At 31.2% G+C, this 20,520-nt stretch overlaps 1 protein-coding gene across 4 annotated transcripts in view; it reads left to right on the top strand.

The window, feature by feature from the left end:
• LOC139500898 (D-glucuronyl C5-epimerase-like) overlaps positions 1–20,520 on the top strand; it is a 91,745-nt gene that overhangs the window by 9,879 nt on the left and 61,346 nt on the right. Inside the window, exon 1 of one of the 4 annotated variants that reach the window (XM_071289798.1) lies at positions 4,034–4,450. The exons of 1 other annotated variant lie outside the window; for it this stretch is intronic. The gene's annotated coding sequence lies outside the window, so the exon portion shown is untranslated. Of the gene's footprint in view, positions 1–4,033; positions 4,451–10,044; positions 10,362–14,797; positions 15,042–20,520 lie in introns of those variants that run through there. 2 more of the 4 variants (XM_071289799.1, XM_071289796.1) reach the window with 2 other exon arrangements.

Here is a 20,520-nt window from a genome sequence, read left to right as displayed (position 1 = left end):
TTACACAAAATAACACCGATGTGCATCTTAATCTCATACTCTTACTAGTGAATATCATATCGCATGAATAAAAATAAATGCAGGATAAACGTAATTGAAAGACTAACCAAACACCCTTTAAAAACTTAAATACATCGTGAGTTCTACGTAAAATCGTCATAAATGTACAGCTTTTTATCAACGGGACTATATAAAAAAAATCAACTGCAGAAACAATTCAAATAGTAAACACATTAAATAGATACTAGAAAAAAATAGGGAAATAGTAGCATATTTTGTTTTCTATTTGAATGGTGATTGTTTCACACATTCCATTCTCATTTTATTTAATTGATTATATAAAGACACACTTGACATTTTATTTCATTAGCATTATATGAATATCTATTCATATTATTTTGTGTATAATGGTAAATGGAAGCTATATTTCTTATAAAATATAAGTTTCATACAATTAGCAAGTTTGCTGTTCTATAATAGAAGTATTTGTTCAGTGCATCCAGCACCAGATGGCTAGGGATTCTAAATAAGAACCTAACGATTAACAACTGATTGGATTGAGTGAAAACAGTCTTCATCAAAACACTTAATGATTACTAAAGAAAGAAAAACGTCTTATCTTAATTCAAAGGAAGTGTTCATTAAATCCTGTATCAGACGGACAGCGGCTAATACCATGATTTGATTATTAAGGTTACCAACGCTAGATGTTGTATAATTCAGACGTCGTAAACAGACACATTATAATCAACACTTTATTTGATTAGGCGGTTGGAAAGTCATTTCAAAATGATCTGTATTAGGCATACTGAATTTTCACACACGATTGTGCTACAGTGCTGCAAGGCGAATGTATGAAAGAAAATCAACCAATATGTTCAATGCAAAACTTATGATTAAAGCAATAACCGGTTCTTTGAATGCAAGTTACTGAACCTAACAGTAAATCAGTTCCTTACCATGACATGAATAATAATAAAAAAAGGATTAACAAACAAACCGAACTTTGAACTAAATTCAACACGGGGGACGTCCATTAAACATGAAAAATCAACTGTTAGACTATATCAACCTATGGAACGAATAGAAAACAACAGTCATATACCTGACGTGGTTAAGGTGATATTTGGTGATATTATCTTGCTACCAATCCACCATTTTCTACATTTGAAATTGCCTGTACCAAGTCATGAATATGACAGTTGTTGTCCATTCGTTTTTGATGTGTTTTGTCATTTGATTTTGCCAGGGACTTTTCGATTGAATTTTCCTCGGAGTTCAGTATTTTTGTGATTTTTCTTATTTTCAACTCCTCTTAGCTCCACATTAACTAGATACCGGTAAATTCTGTTGACTTTTGTATATTGAAAAATGCTGTTTTTTAATTTGACCTCTATACATAGAACAATCAGTTGTTATGAATAACATTAAAAGCCATCATTAGTCCATTTCTGTCTATTTAATGACAGTCTTCAATATTCATAAATTTCATAAACTTTTAAGCATTGTTCATGCTTTTCAGTTAATTGCAAATTTATAGATTTATCTATAACGCAAACATAACGGAAAAGAATAGCATTAGTTAAATTAATGACCCTTCCATTAGCGAAACATAACAGTAATGATCCGTAGTGGTTGTCTATCATTATTACTATACTTATAAGATAGACAATATTAAAAGTATGACAGTTTCATTATCGCCACTTTATTTAATCCTCAGGCACACTCAATATTAAGATGACATATTCGTACGTGTTATAACTGATATGTTCCTGTTTTCAATGGCGTTATGAGACAGATGATATATCACGAATAGTTGGGTTAGAATAATGGATCTTGCATATAAATTCTTTAATTTGCATCTGATGTAAGTTGGGGATAAACTTTCAGGAATGAAAGTTTGAAAATATATCTTGCCAAAATTTATTCGGAATTTTTGACGCTCAAATCTTTTCAAGTTTGTCATGTACTCACCTTTGAAGTTTTTGTTTTGAGCGACACTAATGGGTCTTTTGTAGACGAAAAGCGCGTTTTGCGTTCAAAGTTATAAGCCTGGTATCTTTGTTGAGGATATTTTTCTTCGAAAAAAACACACACACGATGGGCGCCTTCATTCAAGTTTGATATAAATTAGCTGTGTAGTATCTCGGAATAGTCTTTCAAACTCACAATATGTGCCAGAATTTTAAACGGGAACTACTTATTTCAAAAGATCACTTAAGTACTTTTGATTCGAGTATCAGACTATTGAAATAGTACATTTCTTTATTGTGCAGAAGAAAGTATTTTTCGTCCTTCAAATTGGCTTAGGGTCAAATTGAAACGTACATGGTTGGTAGTGTAAACATAAGATGTACATACAAGTACATGTATATTGCACGAAAGGTTATGATATTCGACGAACAAATACGTTGTGTGGTTCGCTATATTAGTAACAGACGCTAACATGAACGTTCGTTAATATTTAAATGTGCATCTGTGGAATTTAAAATGACGAGCCTCACAGTATGCAAGATGAAAAAAACTAAGTTTGATTGTGGGAAATAATACAGAATGAAGCAGTAGGCGGTTTGATAGCTGTAATTATCACAAACATACGTTACGTAATACGAAATATATATTTACATATCTTTATAAATGCCTTTCAAATATCACTGTGCAAATTGAATTTTAATACGTAATATTAAATTGCATTTACTATGTATGGTCTATAACGATTTTGTAAATATTGTACTTAAGCAGGTCCAACTAATCGTCTTTAAGTGCAAAATCTCCTCGTTTAGTTTATTTAAGTCAAATCACAACCGGTACTTCTACAACTAAACTAGTGTTTTGTTTGTGGTCAATTAGACCATGGAAGTAATATATCGACAATATAATACTTCAATGATTAGAGTAACTACTACATGGTGTGATTGGTAAATTACAATGTATGTCTTATTTGCTGACTTGTAAGTCACGTTTTAAGTGTCTGTAGAACAGTGTTAAAGTATTTTTTCGTAGAACTCAGTACTAGTATGGTGTTTACCACTACACCAAGCGAAAGAAAAAGAAAAGGTAAATAAAGGTAAAACCAGTGTTTTATGACAATAATAACTGTATTAACTCGATATATGGTATGACAATTTCAAAATTAACTTTCTGCTTTCTTGTTACATCTAGCTCTAAGCGTGCCTGGTCTGTACTTTCCGTCGGCCGATTTTTATAAGGATTTTACAAAATACTTAACGTGTAGAGGTTTCTTATTTGAAATTTCGATATTTTTATTCTTTTTCAATCTTTCATTGTGCTTTCAGATCCATTAATTTATTGAAAGGTTCATTCATATAGTTATTGAAGATAATGTCTTTTATCAGTTGTATTTATTAACAACAGTCATCAATATTCGTAGTATGAGTTTAAATCACAAGATACATTTGTCAAATTTATAAGTCGCGATATCTTTAATATTTTGAATCACTCAAGAAACTCTGATGCGACCAGAAACCAGCTGTTATTAAATGAGTATTGTCAACTTATTATGGGGAATCGCTGACCGAGTGGTCCAAGTAGGTCATCGCTATCTTAAGAAGATTTTTTTTAGTTTCAACTTCGCGCGTGGCAGTTGGGTTTGTCTCCAAACTTAATCGACAAGGAATTGTATGTTTTCTTACCACATGTTGTTGACTCGATCTTGCATTCTGGTTTCTTTCCACCAATAACTACTGACATAGAGTATAGCAAATACCAATTAGAGTGTTTAACACCAACAATTTATATGTATATCAATCTACTTTATAACATTCTGCTTTTTTTTTCGTTGCAAAAGACAGGTAATACTTTAAAGGATTCTACTGTAATTGTTTGTAATATAATAAATCATCTAAACAAATATAAACCCCGTAATTTGTAAAGAACTTTGAAAGTGACAAATTATTAAAGATACCAATTACATTCTTACGCAATAGGTGTCATCCACAAACCATTTATAAATAAATATATTCTTTGAGGACAAAAAAATATAAATGAAATTACGTGCGTCTCAAGGATATCATTAGGGTTCCTTTTCTTCGTCAGTGTCATTTCTGTCGTATTGTTGAAAAGCATCGCTGTGTATAATCGGTTAAAGTCTAGTTAAGCAATAGTTAGATAATGGTAAGGTGTCTATCAAAATCGTCTTCTATTAATCAGGAATGAATAGAAAAATATTTTCAGTACAATAGTTGTCTGCGAACTGTCATTAGAATCCCTCTTCAAAATAAATTAAACAGTCTCATCGGTAAAACACCATCTGTATTCAAATATGAGAATGGAGACAATTATTTCCATGAAAGAACTAGACGAATTAGTTGTTCATGTAACATGAAATTAAACGTAAATGCAATTTGTGGGTGTTATGATGAACGATGTATGGGATTTTCCGTGATGTGTACTGCAATCAACGCCACGTTGTTTCTGTTGAAATTGTGAGGTAAGAAATTCTCTCTCTCCTCTGTCTCATGTTGAATACCCGAAAATTCCTTATTAATTTGATGAAAAGTCGAATATATCATGACCATAGTAAACATTACTGTAATTTTTATAAACTAGACGTGTTTTTACCATCTCAAGATATATTATATCATGTAAACTAATAGTTCACCAAACAAATTATTTCTATGTTGATTTATGAAGTTATATAGTATTGGATCAGATATCATATATCATTCTTCCGTTCGATATACTGTTTAATCACAGCTGTAAGACTGTTCAATAACATTCATTTGTCCTCCTATATGTTTGAATGTCATTACGTGGAGAACTAACGCCTGTATAAAGGTTCATCCTATTGTTTTAGCTCAGACACTTTTGAATTAATTACTTTGCATGAGATTGATTCGAGATTCATTTTGTCTTATGTGAGTATATCTCGTAGCTCAAATGAAGACATCATCTATGCCATCCCTTTATTTAACTTTAAAATTATCATCATCTTTTTTATTTCGTTTTCTATTATTACTAATTATTTGTTCTGCTTATGCGTTTAAGAAAAAGTTTAAGTTTCTTTCAGACAATTTGTAACTTAGATATTCATCATCTGTTAAAAAGCTTTTCCTAATTAAAGTTCTCCAGTGATTTATAACAATGCGTGCTGCATGTTACAGTCTGTTGTGGGGTATCTTGACATGTAATGAATTTGTTTGGCGCTGCAATTGTCGATAATGATCTTTGACTGGCTTTGAGGCTTCATAAATTTCGAAATTTTTACCATGAAACATCTTGCATATTCTACCGAAAGGTACTGTTGAACATTTTTACAGTTCATCATGACATAACAGTTCATTACCTGTCAGTTATTATTTTCTTTTTTACAAGAGCCGTCAATTATTTTTCTTTTCTTTTTTTTTTTCATTTGCGCATTCAAAATTGTTCTTCAAAAGCAATGACTTCAAGTAGAGTTATATCCCTTTAGTACTTTTTCTTAAAAACTGAAATATTAAGTAAATGAGAAAAGTTATCTTGGTAACACAGTGACTTATACTATAAATAGCTTTAATACTATTGACAGTCATTTCCAGTAATAATATTATGATGAAAATATACATCGTGTCTTCCTGTACTGTTTGTGACGTCATTTTATAACAAATAATCAGATATTCAGGCAGCATGATTTCCCATCAGTAGGTGAAGTACATTAATGTTGATATAAGAGTCTGTGAACATTGCATAACCAGGTCATATTCGTCATTGTTTTACATATATAGATATAGGAAGATGTGGTATGAGTGCCAATGATACAGCTTTCCATCCAAGTCACAATTTATAAAAAAAAAATAAACCAATATCGGTCAGGTACGGTCTTCAACACGGAGCCTAGGCTCACAGCAAACAGCAAGCTATAAAGGGCCAAACAAATTACTAGTGTGAAACCAACTGTACTTGTAAAGTGTTATTGTCTCGAGGTTATTGTTCATTAATCTGCTTTTTTATTAATTGTCTTTTACTTTATTTTTATTGAACATTCGTGAGGGTATTATTTTCCACTAATGAAGAGGAGACTGGAATGCTAAATAAATAGTTTTACATCGCTACTTGTTCATGTCGGAAACTCCTTCAGTTCTTATATTTAATCCGCCCCTAATGTTTTGTTCTCCTTAAGGGGTTGAGTGTTGATAGCATATTATTGATATTTTAAATCTGTTACCAATTTGTCTAAACTCAGAACGATTTAAAGCTTGACATAGTGCATGGACACTTGTCTTTTGTTTAAAGCTATATGTTGACCCGGTGGGTGAGCAAATTTTAAGACACTAGCTTGTCAGCTGAGAGAAAGTTTCCAGTCCAGGGATTATCAGCAAAAAATGCTGACCGAAGTGGATAGAAGTATTTTTTATGGATGCTGTATACTAAAAAAGTACCAAACATTACATCTTATCTTCCTGACAGTTGATGTTTTACCCCACATTAATTTTAGACTATTGTCCTGGGTTGAATCAAATCATTAAACTTCATCTATAAAGTTTACTAGTGTAAAGTTTCATCGACTCTATAGGTGTGCCAAGATTGTCCTTAGATAACCCGTCGTCAGATTAACATAGGATCACATGAACATTTACTTCACTATACAATAGCTATATTAACATTACTGGAACCCATTCATCCAGTTATTATACCTTGCTCGATTAACTCTGAACTACTATATAAGGATATTAACACTAGGATCGCATTGAAAAGACCTGGATAGTGACTTTTTATCTACTATTCTTCTTTGATGTGAATAACTGTATACTTGTCAAGCATCAATTTATTATAAGGGATGTAACATTTTAGAAATCCATATTATATAGAATATTTTCATTTTATCTGTAATGTAGAAAATATGTAAATAGAATATATATGAAAAAGGGAGATTAAGCATTCAAATATGCAGAATGTTTCTTTAAATATAGACATATTTCCTTTGTACATGGCAATTTTGTTCTTATTTCTACATTATGAATGGAAGTTAGACATTTTAAAACATTTTTCATGGAAGAAACTGTATTTTAGTATGTTGAAATGAGTGTACAAACGAAGCGATTGACATTTTCCAACTCTTAAAAATAATAAAACTAAATTGTTCTTCCATTTAACATGATGTACATTTCGAGTAGGTGTAGTTTTATTTATCAAGCAACAGATAATGCATCCATAATGTTTGTGAAAAAATCATATTATTACATTGGCTGCAATAAATTACATTGATTTCCCAGTTAAATAAAAACCGATAATTTCACATGTGAAATAAACGTGGTCATTTCACTCTCTGACGTCATACAACAATAGGCGTTGTCAAGACGTCGATAACGGTGGATCAAAACAAATTGTGAATGCGTAGAATAAAAGATATAGTTCCTTACATGTTTTACATTAATTCCTTTTAAAAAAAAAAAGTCATTTGCCAATGTAATAAAAAGAATAACTAATTAAAGAATTCAAATATCGAAAAATATTCAACTCGTGACCGAACAACACTGATAATTAACTCATGCGCTACGTGCATTCGTGAATTAATGTGTTGTTCGGTCACTCGTTGAATATTTTTCTCTATTTGAATTCTATAATTCTCACCTTTAAATGTAAATGAACTGTTAGTATTCGAAGAAAATAAAGTTTATTACCTGATCACCAAAATTTCAGTTTGATAAATAAGTTCAATACACCTGAGATGAGAATCAGATATACTATGCCTTAATTTATTATTTCTTTTTAACTTGTGTAGTTTTAATTTTTCAAATAATTCACACCATTTCTTAGAGATATACTATTTTAAACATTTTTGCATTTCTATATCAGTTGGTTCATTGTTGTAACTGTCCTCTACAAATTAAGCGCTTTATTTGCATTCACTTTGCAAAGTGTATAGAGAATACCGCGTTCATCTTTTTAAGTATTAGAGGACACCCTTTTTCTCATCATCTTCGTGTCATATTAACACGTTCATAAGAATTGTCAGTGTTAATGTATGAAAGACTCTCAATATAATTCAGACAGGCAATTACCTTTACTTTATTGGTGAACCCCCCTTGGGCAACAGGTAAGAGGCTGTTTTTTCCTGCCATGTCCTTACTTCATTGTCCTTACTTCAGTAAAGTTATTCTTGATTTGACACATGTCGCACATGTCAGTACCCCTGTAAGTGGACAGGTGCCCGTCAAGTTTCAATGTTAAGGGGTTGATTTTATGTTAATGCTATATTTTGCGGATATTTAATTACCATAAAGTAATTGTAATGTTGTGGTTATTTATAAGACATCTTCTCGGGGTGGAACATTTTATTGCATATCTCTACTGAGGCATACAAATAAGTAACAATAGAAATATGCTTAAAAAGTCGTATAAAGTTCTGTTCGAGGAGGGTCAAAAGTTCTTGTTTGGAATTCATTTATTTAAAAACGATTTCACTTATAAAAGACATACTGTCGGACATCATAAAAACATCAATATAAAAAATCATACCAGATGGAAATATGTTTAAAGTACTCGGATCGTCGAGTCAGTCTTAATTTTATATGACAGAACAAATATGTTTTCTGCCACTTCAGTTATAAAGTTTGCTGCACATTCACTATTGACACTCTGAAATTCTTCCTGATATCCTTGTGTAGTAAACCCTCTCTCTATCTACATTTTTGTCAGTTAAAGTTAACAGCTTATTTTGTTCTCCTTTGGAACTAAATATGTATTTCAAATGTATTATATATTTCTCTTTACTATTGACATGTCTCGTATAGTCAGATAATCTGAGGTTCCAATAGGCCGTTTCAGAATCTAAAGCATCATGGGTAATTTCATTGTTCGTACCCCAAAGTGAAAATAACGTTACGTCATTGGTTGAATTTCGATTGTTTAGGACGTTTTAAACCAATCAAAACGCTTTGGTGTACGCTTTTGAAAATATTACCCAGGATGCATTAGATTCTGAAACGGCGAATAGTCTTCATATTTGTATGACAAAACCATCATTCTATTCAAAGATAAGTTGAAAATCAAATATTGTTCTTCTTTTTCATTTAATACATACCCCTACTGTATTTGAATACTTAGCACTTGTTTGTCTGTACAACCTTAACGTAATTATCACTGATTGACTGTAAACCAATTTTCGTGTCCAGCAATTAGTGCCTTTTTCATAAAGTTAAATATTTAAATTGTATATATAAACATATTTGTCAAAGTTTAGTTTACGTGATATAATATTAAGTATACAGTCTACTGATTGAGTGCTATTTCTTGCATGCGTGTGTCAATCGGATGAATTAAGAGAGGTAAATTGGTTCTATGTTGATATCCGTTAATGTTTTACATGAATATAAAAATAAAATGTAGATGTTGTAGATAAGTGAAACTTTTTTGATCTATTTAATATCGTTTTTATCAAATTTTGATAGCACATAATAAAATTGGAATGTTGTTTCGCTTTAGATTAAGTATACAAAGATTCGAATGTAATGGTACAGTTGAAAAGGAAAATGAGGGAAATTATAAAAGAGATTACGAAAAAATAGTATAAAGGAATGAAAATTCACATCAAAGCGAATTCCGTGCTCAGTACACATACATCCATTTGGTTTGCTAAATGAAACAACCAAGGAATTAAAGATAGTTGCCGCCTTAGTTTTAGTATACAAGTGATGTTCGATTTGTGTGTTCTCCAAATGTAAGCTAAATAAAATGACAGTGACTTAATTATATCTTTGATGTTAGTATCTGTATGATTCCACAACCAAAAATAAACACGAAATTAAAAAGACAAGTTAAGCACTTTCTTTATTGAACTAATTCCTAAGTGATAATCATCATCAAGAAAAGAAAGGGACGTTGTTCTTTCATCAAAATGAAAATGGTTTTATATCTTTAAAAAAGTATTTCAAATACACATTGTTTACATGCATAGAGTACGTTACAGAAAACATGAAAAACATCTTTTCTATATAACCTTCATATTTTGCATCAATTACCGTTTTCAAAATATCAACTAAGTATTGATGTAAAATGTTTACCATTATCTGCACCGTCCCTGGGGTGTGACACGAGACACAAATCCTTCTTCAACAATATGTTTGTTGGACAGAAGTAGTTTCATTACCATTTGAATGCATATCATGTATTTAAAATCCCATGTGTTATAATTCGGATTTTATTTCCATAAATGTAAAACATAAAGCTGGCATTTCAGTTTATTCTTTATCAAAGGAAAGTGCATTTCCATAAATTCATGCTGTTCAAACATCGATGAGTTTACTTAGTGTGCACAAGTGGCGATTAAAAATGACCTTCATAAATTGAAGGTTTCATTTGAAAATTATATTTGCATATTCATTATACATGGATGTGTTTTGATGCTCAGATTTCAATTACATGTAAGTAAACTTATACTTATTTGCACTTGTTAGTAACCATTATTATGCTATATCACTACAGATTTTGGCGATTAGAAATGACCTCAATGAATTTTGATGGTTTCATTTGAAATTTTCTTTACATAAGGATGTGTTATGATACTCAAGTTTCTATAAAAATACCTAGAAATAACGTGTACTTACTTACATTTACTTGATACCGCAGTTATGCTTCATGAGTTCATTTGTTGACTTTCAGTATTGTTAAGTGACGATTAGAAAGATTCAATGGTGAAATAAAAAAAAATAATAAAAAAACAGTGAACACCATAATCATAACAAAAAACGAAAAGACGAACATAAGTCGAACAAAACAATGCATATAAACTAAAATTTCTAATTAAATTTGAATATTACAAAACTTTTAATGTTTTCAAAATATTAAGGACCACACGAATAGATACAATTTGATGTATTTGGCATCACCTTTCGGAATTTTGGATCCTCAATGCTTTTCAACTTCATACTTTATTTGGTCTTTTCATAATTTCTTTAATTCAAGCGTTACTCACTGGGGTAAAGCTGATGACCGTAACTGCATTCACGGTCATCCCAAGATGTCGGATGAAAAATTAGGTCAGTTTCTGTATTGTCTGTTAAAGTGTTTCTATATCATTTTCTTTACAAATCATACATTGAAACGATGTAAATTTATAAAAGAATCAATCAGAAATCACTAATTACTTCTGAGAAATGTGCATGAAACGGGAAATTCGATTTGAAAAAATCGCCAAGATGACCGTAAATCACAATCGAGATGACCGTAACAGAATCAGCGATTCATAACAAGGCTGACCGTAACTGCTTTTAAGATGACCGTAATTTGTAAATGATGACCGTAACTTTTAAAGGATGACCCTCAATTCTATTAAATATCCGTATTTATATAACTATCTTTTTGTATCAAATGATTAATCGTGTTGGTATACACATATTAAGAGTTTTATCCTATAGGTAGAAGAAAATAAGACGTGCTTCAAATGCAAAGATTACCATATGTATCTTTTTTACAGTAGAGGGTTTAATTTTTAAAATTAATTTGCCAAAAGACATGCAAATGAACAGGAAGGGAAAACATGCTACAAAAGCGCGATAAAATGACACCTTACAAGCATAATGAAAAAAATGCGATGCACAGTTCAACTGCTCGACAAAAGATTTGTTTTTGTTTCTGGGATTCCTTTTAATGACATATAATAAAAACACATTTTTAAAAATGCCAAAAAATTGCATGTACACCCATTGATATTATATCGTCTTTCATTTTGTCGTGCAAATAAAATAACAGAAATATTTTGAAAATATCATTCGAATAAACTAGTGAAGGTGAGCTCCAACAAAGTAGATCCTTAAAATAGTATTGTACGAAAAGCGTATCACAAGGCGGAACGTTGTCAATTTGTATATACAATGTATACAGAAATGTTATTCATACAGTCAGGATGCTACTTCTTCAAAATTATCTCCCCATTACGCCAGTTCATGCTCACAATCGTAGAAATGGAAGCCATTGTAGGGATGACGCTCTGCCAATTTTGCTCTTGAAAACTGATAAATTTATCCACATAGCACCATTACGATCGATCGTTATATATGTCAGTTATATTTTAAAAGACAACTGTATCTACTAGCTAATGAGCATTAGTTAATGATCTTGTCTGCATTGATTCAACTTAAAAATATTGTCTGTTCGGATGTCAGATGGAATTTTTGAAAATTCTTAAGCATTTAAAAAAATTCTAATTAAATATTTCGTGGAAGGGCAGACTAAACAATTTTAGTGGTTGAAGATTATAAACCCCAGTTATCACACACAAGAAAATAATATTTTTTCGAAGATATCCATTTTCATCATCCAAATTAAAAGACTGTCGTCAAGTACTTTTAGAAAAAATAGCTATTCGAACACACCTACTCTGTTTTTGTGATTCATTAGATAGGTATCTCACTTGACCCATATACTTCATCTTTTCGTACCGTCATTTTTTTACGTTATAAAGTCAACCTGTAGCTTTGATATATAATAATGATAGAATCTGAAGCGAGATGCTATATAAAATACTCTTGCTTTGTAAGTTTTAAAGACAAAATATACACCCAAACATGCCCTAACATAAAAAGGTGCACTCGATTTTTCTCTTTTCGATACAATCGTTACCTGTTTTGGGGAATTTTTTCTTGATTCACATAATGGAAGGGCAGACACGAAAATTTCTGAACTAAAAGATTGATATGTTCTCCGTCCGTGATAAAAAAAAAGGTTATGCATTTTCTACATCCAACTTATAGATACTATATATAAAAAAGAAGATGTGGTATTATTGCCAATGAGACAACTATCCAGAAAAGACCAAAATGACACAAACATTAACAATTAACAATTATAGGTAACCGTACGGCCTTCAACAACGAGCAAAGCCCATACCGCATAGTCAGCTATAAAAGGCCCCGATAAGAACCATGTCGTCGACTTGATATCTTATTGTTTTGCATTACTATGTAATAGATACATTGAAAACTTATGCAAATGGTGTTTTTAAAATAAGAAAATTGTCGTTTTATTTGTTTCTATTAACTTTTTAAAATTTTGTTACTATATCAAACATTACAGTTAACATTTATCGCTTGCTCGATACACACAGAGCTTCGATTCTTTTGTTCTATTTCAAACGTGTTTCCGCCTGCATATATCAAGACAAATTAAGATTTTAATCTGCTTCCTCTGGAACCATACGCCGATTACCAAATATTCGTATGTATTATTAATGTTTTTAATGCTCCATTTATTGGCATTATGTTTTTCTGGTCTGTGCGTACGTTCGTTCGTCCGTTCGTCTGTTTGTTTGTTCAGCTTCAAGTTAAATAAAATTGAAACTTAGTACACATTTTCCCTATAGTATGATAGTATAATTCTAATGCCAAATTACAGTTTTATCCCATTTTCATAGTCCACTAAACATAGAGAATAATAGTGTAGATGAGGCATCCGTGTACTAGGGACACATTCATGTTTCTTCAAATTTTCGTCGTATCGCTGTCAATTTGTGTTAAAATTTTAACGTCGATATCAATAAATATTTCATTGTTTACGAGAAATATGCAATTTACTATCATTGTTATAAATCCTAAATATGGCCAATTATATTATTATAGTTTAAAAAAAGAAATTTATGGAACATATTTATATCCGCTAACCGAGCCCCTATTGAGATCGACAAACTCAACAAAAAAGCTTTGAATACAATACGGATATTTCTTAGAATTGATGGTCATCCTATAAAAGTTACGGTCGTCCTATATAAATTACAGTCAGTCTTTACAAATTACGGTCATCATTTACAAGTTACGGTCATCTTTTTACCAATCACGGTCATCCTTGTTTTATGTTACGGTCATCTTGAAAATATTTTGATTATGATTTACGGTCATCTTAACGATTTTTTCAAATCGAATTTCCCGTTTCATGCACATTTCTCGGAAGTAATTAGTGATTTTCGAGTGATTCTTTTATAAATTTACATCGTTTCAATGTATGATTTGTAAAGAAAATGATATAGAAACACTTAAACAGACAATACAGAAACTGACCTAATTTTTCATCCGACATCTTGGGATGACCGTGAATGCAGTTACGGTCATCAGCTTTACCCCAGTGGTTACTGGCGATGTTATTTTTAAACGAAACGCTCGTCTTGTGTACACAATTGTAAATGCTGGAGTCTTGGGTGAGTTTATTATTCATATACCAATAGTTTACTGAAACTTTGTACTTGTTTGGCTTTATGACTATCTTTATCTGAGCGTCACTGAAGAGTCTTATGTGGACGAATCGCGCGTCTGGTCTATTAAATTATAAGCCTGGTTCATTTGATAACTATGTATTGAGACTTTTCATTCGAATTTGATAAGTAATTGGTATAAGAATGAGATAATTATACTAAAATTAGATGTCTACATATTAATATATCTTAATATCTTTCTCGTAGAAAAAGTTTAACTGAAATATGGATAGTATACAGGATTTTTTCGAACATATTGTGTTGTATAGATAGGATAACTTAGATTATTGATATAAAGTTATTGTTTCTTTTTCATTTAATATTCAAACAGCATGACCTATTATCGTCTTTCAGTATTGTCAGATTCAATAGAATAGGTGTTCCAAATTGGCATGAAACACAATTGTTGTGGATATCGAGTACAGTAATCTTTAACCAATTGCATATTCCGTGCCTATAGCCGGTAATAGGATGCGATAGTTCTATATTCTATTGATGATTGATTTTCTTGATCTTGTCAGTAAATTCTTCTACTAGTAATTCAACCTATCTTTTAGAAACATCTCATTCTGTAGTCGTATCCTATATAGCACTCCTTTCCATTAAAATGATTATATCTATGAGGTATGAAATGGTACCTACATATACCTATGTCCTTGTGTTATATTATGTAGTTAACACGTGAACTACCTGGTACAGGTGTTTTAAATATACCTGTTAAAACATCGGATTCCTTTGTCAACATAACTTGTATATTAAAACGATATGTATACTTTGTGGCGATTACATGTTCATGTCTTGTGTTAGAATGTGAGGATTATTCTTTCGTAAATCAGGACAAAGACCTCGACCAAATAAAATCGTAAGTTAAAAAGTTGATATGATAAATAGGGGATACTTTCTACATTAATAAGATAAATACGTGTACAATAGTATATAACTTTAAAATTTTAATCATTTAATGAGGTGATACTGATATTCTAGAAAAATTAAATTCTGTATTTTTTTTACTATTTCCCCATTGGTTTCCATTTTAAAAATGGATTTACTATTTTTGACCATCGGTAAGCTATTGTTGCCTTCATTTTGTTATAAAACGGTCAATCATAATAAATGCACCTCCCAACGTCTTCAGGAGAATAACTATATATAACTTTATAGCTTTAGGTTCGAACCTACTTAGAAATTTACATCTAAAGGAATCAGGTGAAGTGCATACTTGATGTCTTGTTAATAGAACAGACTACTATTACGCTACCAGAGACAACAGACTTACATTTGAATTCCTAAATGGTTAGGTTTTTGCATTGTAGCACATGTTTAATTCAATAATAGTTGTTTTTTTAAATTTCATCCAGGGTCTCAAAATCAGTTCTTGTGACAGCAGACTCTAACGTTCATGTTGAAAATTTCATATCGCCTATATAAAATTTAAATCCTGCTATCAATGAGGATTTTACTAAGTAGTTAGTTTCTAGTTCTATATTCACATTTGTTTCTTTGTGGTGTTTGCATGGTTTACATCTTGTGTATCTACGGTTACTGTCCATATCCTAATGATAGGAAGATGTGAAAATCATCATCTTATTTTTATTTTTGCAAAACACAAATTATTTTTGTAAATGCATATTTGATTTTTGTCATGCAGGGTCATCATATGATAAATATAACTATTCGATCGATTTCTTAGATTTTTATAATTGTTCATTTTATATACAAAATGACTTATGTTAAACGAAGAGTCATACATGCAGATATATTTCATTAATATCTTATTAATTTCTATTATGATGGACAGTAATTATTATGTGGAGTAATTGATGATTTTCTGTGTACATTTGACCCAGTTCTATTTCGAGTACATCATTTCGTCAGAATTTGCCATCATCAAAGACATGTAGTTCTTTAGTTCTATTTTTATCTTCGACTTTGTCAAATAAGTCCGTTAAGAGATGAATGAAGTTGTTATTTAATTGGCTTGAGGGAGGTGACAAAACACCATTATCTGTCAGTTAGACATCTGAAAATAAAACATCATTATCAATTAGGTATACTTGAATGAATCTTAAACTTATAGAGACTACATTTGTTTCACCTTTTGTTACCTGCTTTTGGTCGATGAACTCTTACAGTGTGTTGTCCATGATCACCACCTGTTTCTATCTTCAGTTGTTTGCTGACCAATTAGTTGTATCTTCCTTGAACCGAAAAACCTTGTACATAACCTTTCATAAATCCAGTTGTGTTGAATTCTTTAGCTAATATTGCTTATGTGTGCAACCAGAATTTTTAAAGTATATAAAATGTTAGGCTATAGTAAGATTTATCACTTGTGACTTTGTTGAACATTTGTTTATGATATTGTTCGGTGAGTTCTCAGTCGTACTTTTCACATTTTTCTAAAAACTGTTCTTTTCAATACGAAACACTGTCTTCCCATGTAAATTCTCGAATCGCCTCAGCACTTGCAATTTATGAATGCATTGGTCAACCCGATTAGGTTTCTCCTATGTTTTCACGAGCAAAACCGGGCAAATGCCATAATGGTATTCATCAAAAGACATCACCGTCATAAAAACAAATCGACACTGCAAACAGCAGTACAAAAACACGATATAGATACAATAACTATCAAAAGGATTATATTTTTGTTAATGTTTAACGCCATATTTAGCACTTGGTTATATCGTGACGGTCAGTGTTATTGGTAAGGGTGACCGGAGTGTTCGAAAACTCGACCACTCATATCAGAAAGGGAAACAACAAACCAGTTATAGTCTGCAAACATATCATAGTTAGAACGATGTCGCAAGGAACGCGACAAGACACTCATTATATAGAAATCAAAAGATTGAGTAACATGAAACGGGATCTGACATAAGAAGCCCTAAAAGATAAATATGTCCTGCTCCATCTATTACAAGGATCATGTTCAGTCGTCACAACTAAGACACTTTGTTTCAATTTGCAACTTTTAAGATAAGCATATAAGTATATGAATCAAGACGTTCGACATGGCACCAAAATGGTATTTACGTTTTATAAACCATGTGTAAGTAGTGCAAAACGTCTGTTAATTAATATTTTTCAATACTGTTTTGTACTCAATGCTTCGTTTTATTTTGGTGTTTATGTTGAAGAACATCTAAGTATGTATGATTATAAATCAGTTGTGCATAAATGATTATTAATGCAGCCTGTTAGATAAAACATGGTATGCGTATATAGAGACGCCTTGTCATTATAAAGATTACCATAATCAAAGCATCGATTTCTGCAATAAAAGAAACATATATGTTTGTCCTCCTGAACCCTACCCTTGTGTGTAAGATAAACATCTAACCTATTGAAGAAGTAGTTCCACTGGGGATTCAATTATCTGTCATCATAATAGAGTTTACAATTATGTAGTGACATATTAATATCTTAATTATTTAACACAATGTAGGTACAATCAACAAATTACATGCATTTCGTTTGGGCATTTACCGTGAACTGGTTATTAGAGGTTCAAAGTATGACACTGTTCAAGGTTAAATGTAAGGTATAAGTGGATTATTGTTCTTGAAAACACTATGGTCTGAGTAAGAAGCGTTAAGTTCAACACGAAATCACTTATTCATCATCTTATATACAATATGCATACTCCCATGAGAGAATGTTTATTGGTTTACTTATGAATGATTTTATGTTTTGGTCCTCGATGCTCTTCAACTGCGTACTTTTATTATCTTGTTTTTATTCGACCGTCACTGATGAGTCTTTTGTAGACGAAACGCGCGTATTGCGAAAATATAAAATTTCACTCCTAATATCTATGATGAGCATTATGAGTTTATGGTATTAATGTAGGTATATTCAAGTCACACTTTTTGCTGTTATATGTATTGTCTGGTCAATAGGTGCATAGACAGTTTGGTTTTGAAGAAAAAGTGTCGCTAATAAAGACTTTTAGTATTGTTTTATATCAAATTGGTGTATCTGATTTACTTACTCTAAGATTCTGTGAAATACTCCCCGATAGTAAAAATATGAAAATATAGCGTCATCGGCTATTTACAACCTTATATATGGATTGCACTCAAAATTATTCCACATGCTGTGTAGTTATACGTCCGGTCATTTTGTTTTCATTTAGATTTCTCTCTTTTTTTGTGTTTTTGGTTTTCTGTGGAGGGATTCCCAACTTCTTCCATACATACTAATTTATTTGCATTTCATGTCTTTTCCAAACCAATTCTATTAATTCGAAAATATAGGAATGCTAATTTTTCAACTGTTAAACGTAGTCGTGCAGCCTGTTTTTGGTTTCTAAAGAATTGATGGTTGAGATTCAAGTATAATTCAATCAATGTCCGTCTCATAAACTACAGAACGAAAATCTGTCGATTGCTTTTTAGTTATGTAGTTCATTTGAGGATTTGTGGGTTGGCGAGACAAGATTTAAGTGTTTTCTGCATTTTGTTTCCTGTGGGATATTAAAGAAGAGTTGTTGTCAAAATGTCTTTGTCTGAACACAGAGGCGAGTATTGTTTATGAGGACTAGACTTGTCTGGATCTGTATCTGTTTCTGACAAACCTAATCATACGATTAACCAAAGCGTTTTCTGTTCATTTGCTATAAGTCATCACTCAATATGTCTCAATTATAAATTATTTAAAATCAAGCTATATATATATCAAAATGCTGTGATTCTTATCATAAAATCTGGGTTATTTTTTCTCTATTAAAAAAATGTTGCCATCTTAAACTATAAGCTCAGGGCAAAATCTTATTTCGTACAGACAGAATTTCGAAAATTCGAGTATAGCTGTCACTGTAGCGATGTGGTGCATATAATTACTAATTTTTCAGTACCTGCAAACTTCTACAATAGCACTCAATACTTCAGATCTATAATTATAACGGTGTAGTATACGTGTAGTGTTTTGTATATCTGAAGTCAGGTGTTATGGACAGGTGTACCAGTTAGCCATAAAGTCTATTTACTTTTTGTGTTATATGAGCCAAACTACTAAATAGGGGTAATCAAAAACGAATCTTTAACAAAGAGTATAAATTATGTATGATTAAAATAATCATACAAATTAAATGATCTTAGCATCCGTTACTACAAATTATTTTTCTACTTATGTGTTATTGGACCACGAGCATCGTGGTATTTATCGACTTTTTAGTCGTGCATGTCAATTTATAAGTCTTAATCTTACAGTGCATTATCGATAATGGAATGAAATAATGCCAACATAGAGGTAGGAATGTATTATTTTACATATTATATTTTTAAGAACATACGTTAATCAGGCAAACTGTGAACAATTGAAAAATATTTACGACAAAATTTGGGACAAATTGGCAAAAACTGAATCGCTGTAAATGAGCTCAAATATAGGCGAGAAGGAAATGCGTGCACTCTTTTTATAGATGTCCCCAATGCTCTTCAACTTTGTGCCTTTTTTTACGTTTGATCTTTTTTTTATTTTTTAGCATCACTGATGAGATACAAATTAATAAGCCGAGTAATAATGATGAGCTTATTCAAAATGTGTCTCAAAAGTTAAATTATTGTTTATACCCATTCCTTGTGGATTTTCTAATGTTGTCTTCTTTTTTTTTTTACCTATAACAATTTTCGTTATGATTGGCTTTAGAATGGTATTTTTTTTTAAGTATTTAACATTTAGATTGTTTTACTTTGTTTTGAATGTTCTCTACGCATTGTTAAGATTTGAATACTATCTAGTAAACTACTGATGTCTCTAAAACTGTCGGTTATCGCTGCCTCCTATATACTAGTACCTACATGTCTTTGGTGGATAGTTTTTGTGATAAAAAAAAAAAGTCACAATTATCGTATATTTTAACTGAAAATTACCCTGCAGTTAACTTTAAATTGCAATGAAACATGATTTCTACACGATTACTGGACGAAGAAATAATCGTTTTCGTTATATATTACAGTTCATATAGCGAAGTGCAAACTAGACTGGTATTGATATCAACAAGAATGAAAGAGAATTCTCTTCTAGGAATTAGTACCTCAAGGGCAAAAAGTCTTAGTTAAATCTTCTTATCATTTGCGAACTTTATTACGATTTGAAGAAGCGCATATTTGAGTTTAAATTGTATAATTTCAAATCTTTAAATCTATTTAAAAGTCTTCTTATCAAAAACAAGCCATCTAGAAGTGTTCAGGTCTATGGAGAGCAATTGTATTGTATTGATTCACTGACAAGCCTGAACGTGATGTATGACGATACTTGTTCTTTACTTATGTTTATCTTATTTTTTTACAAGATTCCTGTATATAGGAGATCAAAATACCCATATGAAGTAATCT

Source organism: Mytilus edulis, chromosome 13 (assembly GCF_963676685.1).
Source record: "Mytilus edulis chromosome 13, xbMytEdul2.2, whole genome shotgun sequence".
In the NCBI taxonomy this organism is placed as follows: domain Eukaryota; kingdom Metazoa; phylum Mollusca; class Bivalvia; order Mytilida; family Mytilidae; genus Mytilus; species Mytilus edulis.
The sequence above is the reverse complement of the archived record's forward strand: the minus strand, read 5'-3'. Positions and strand labels throughout refer to the sequence as shown.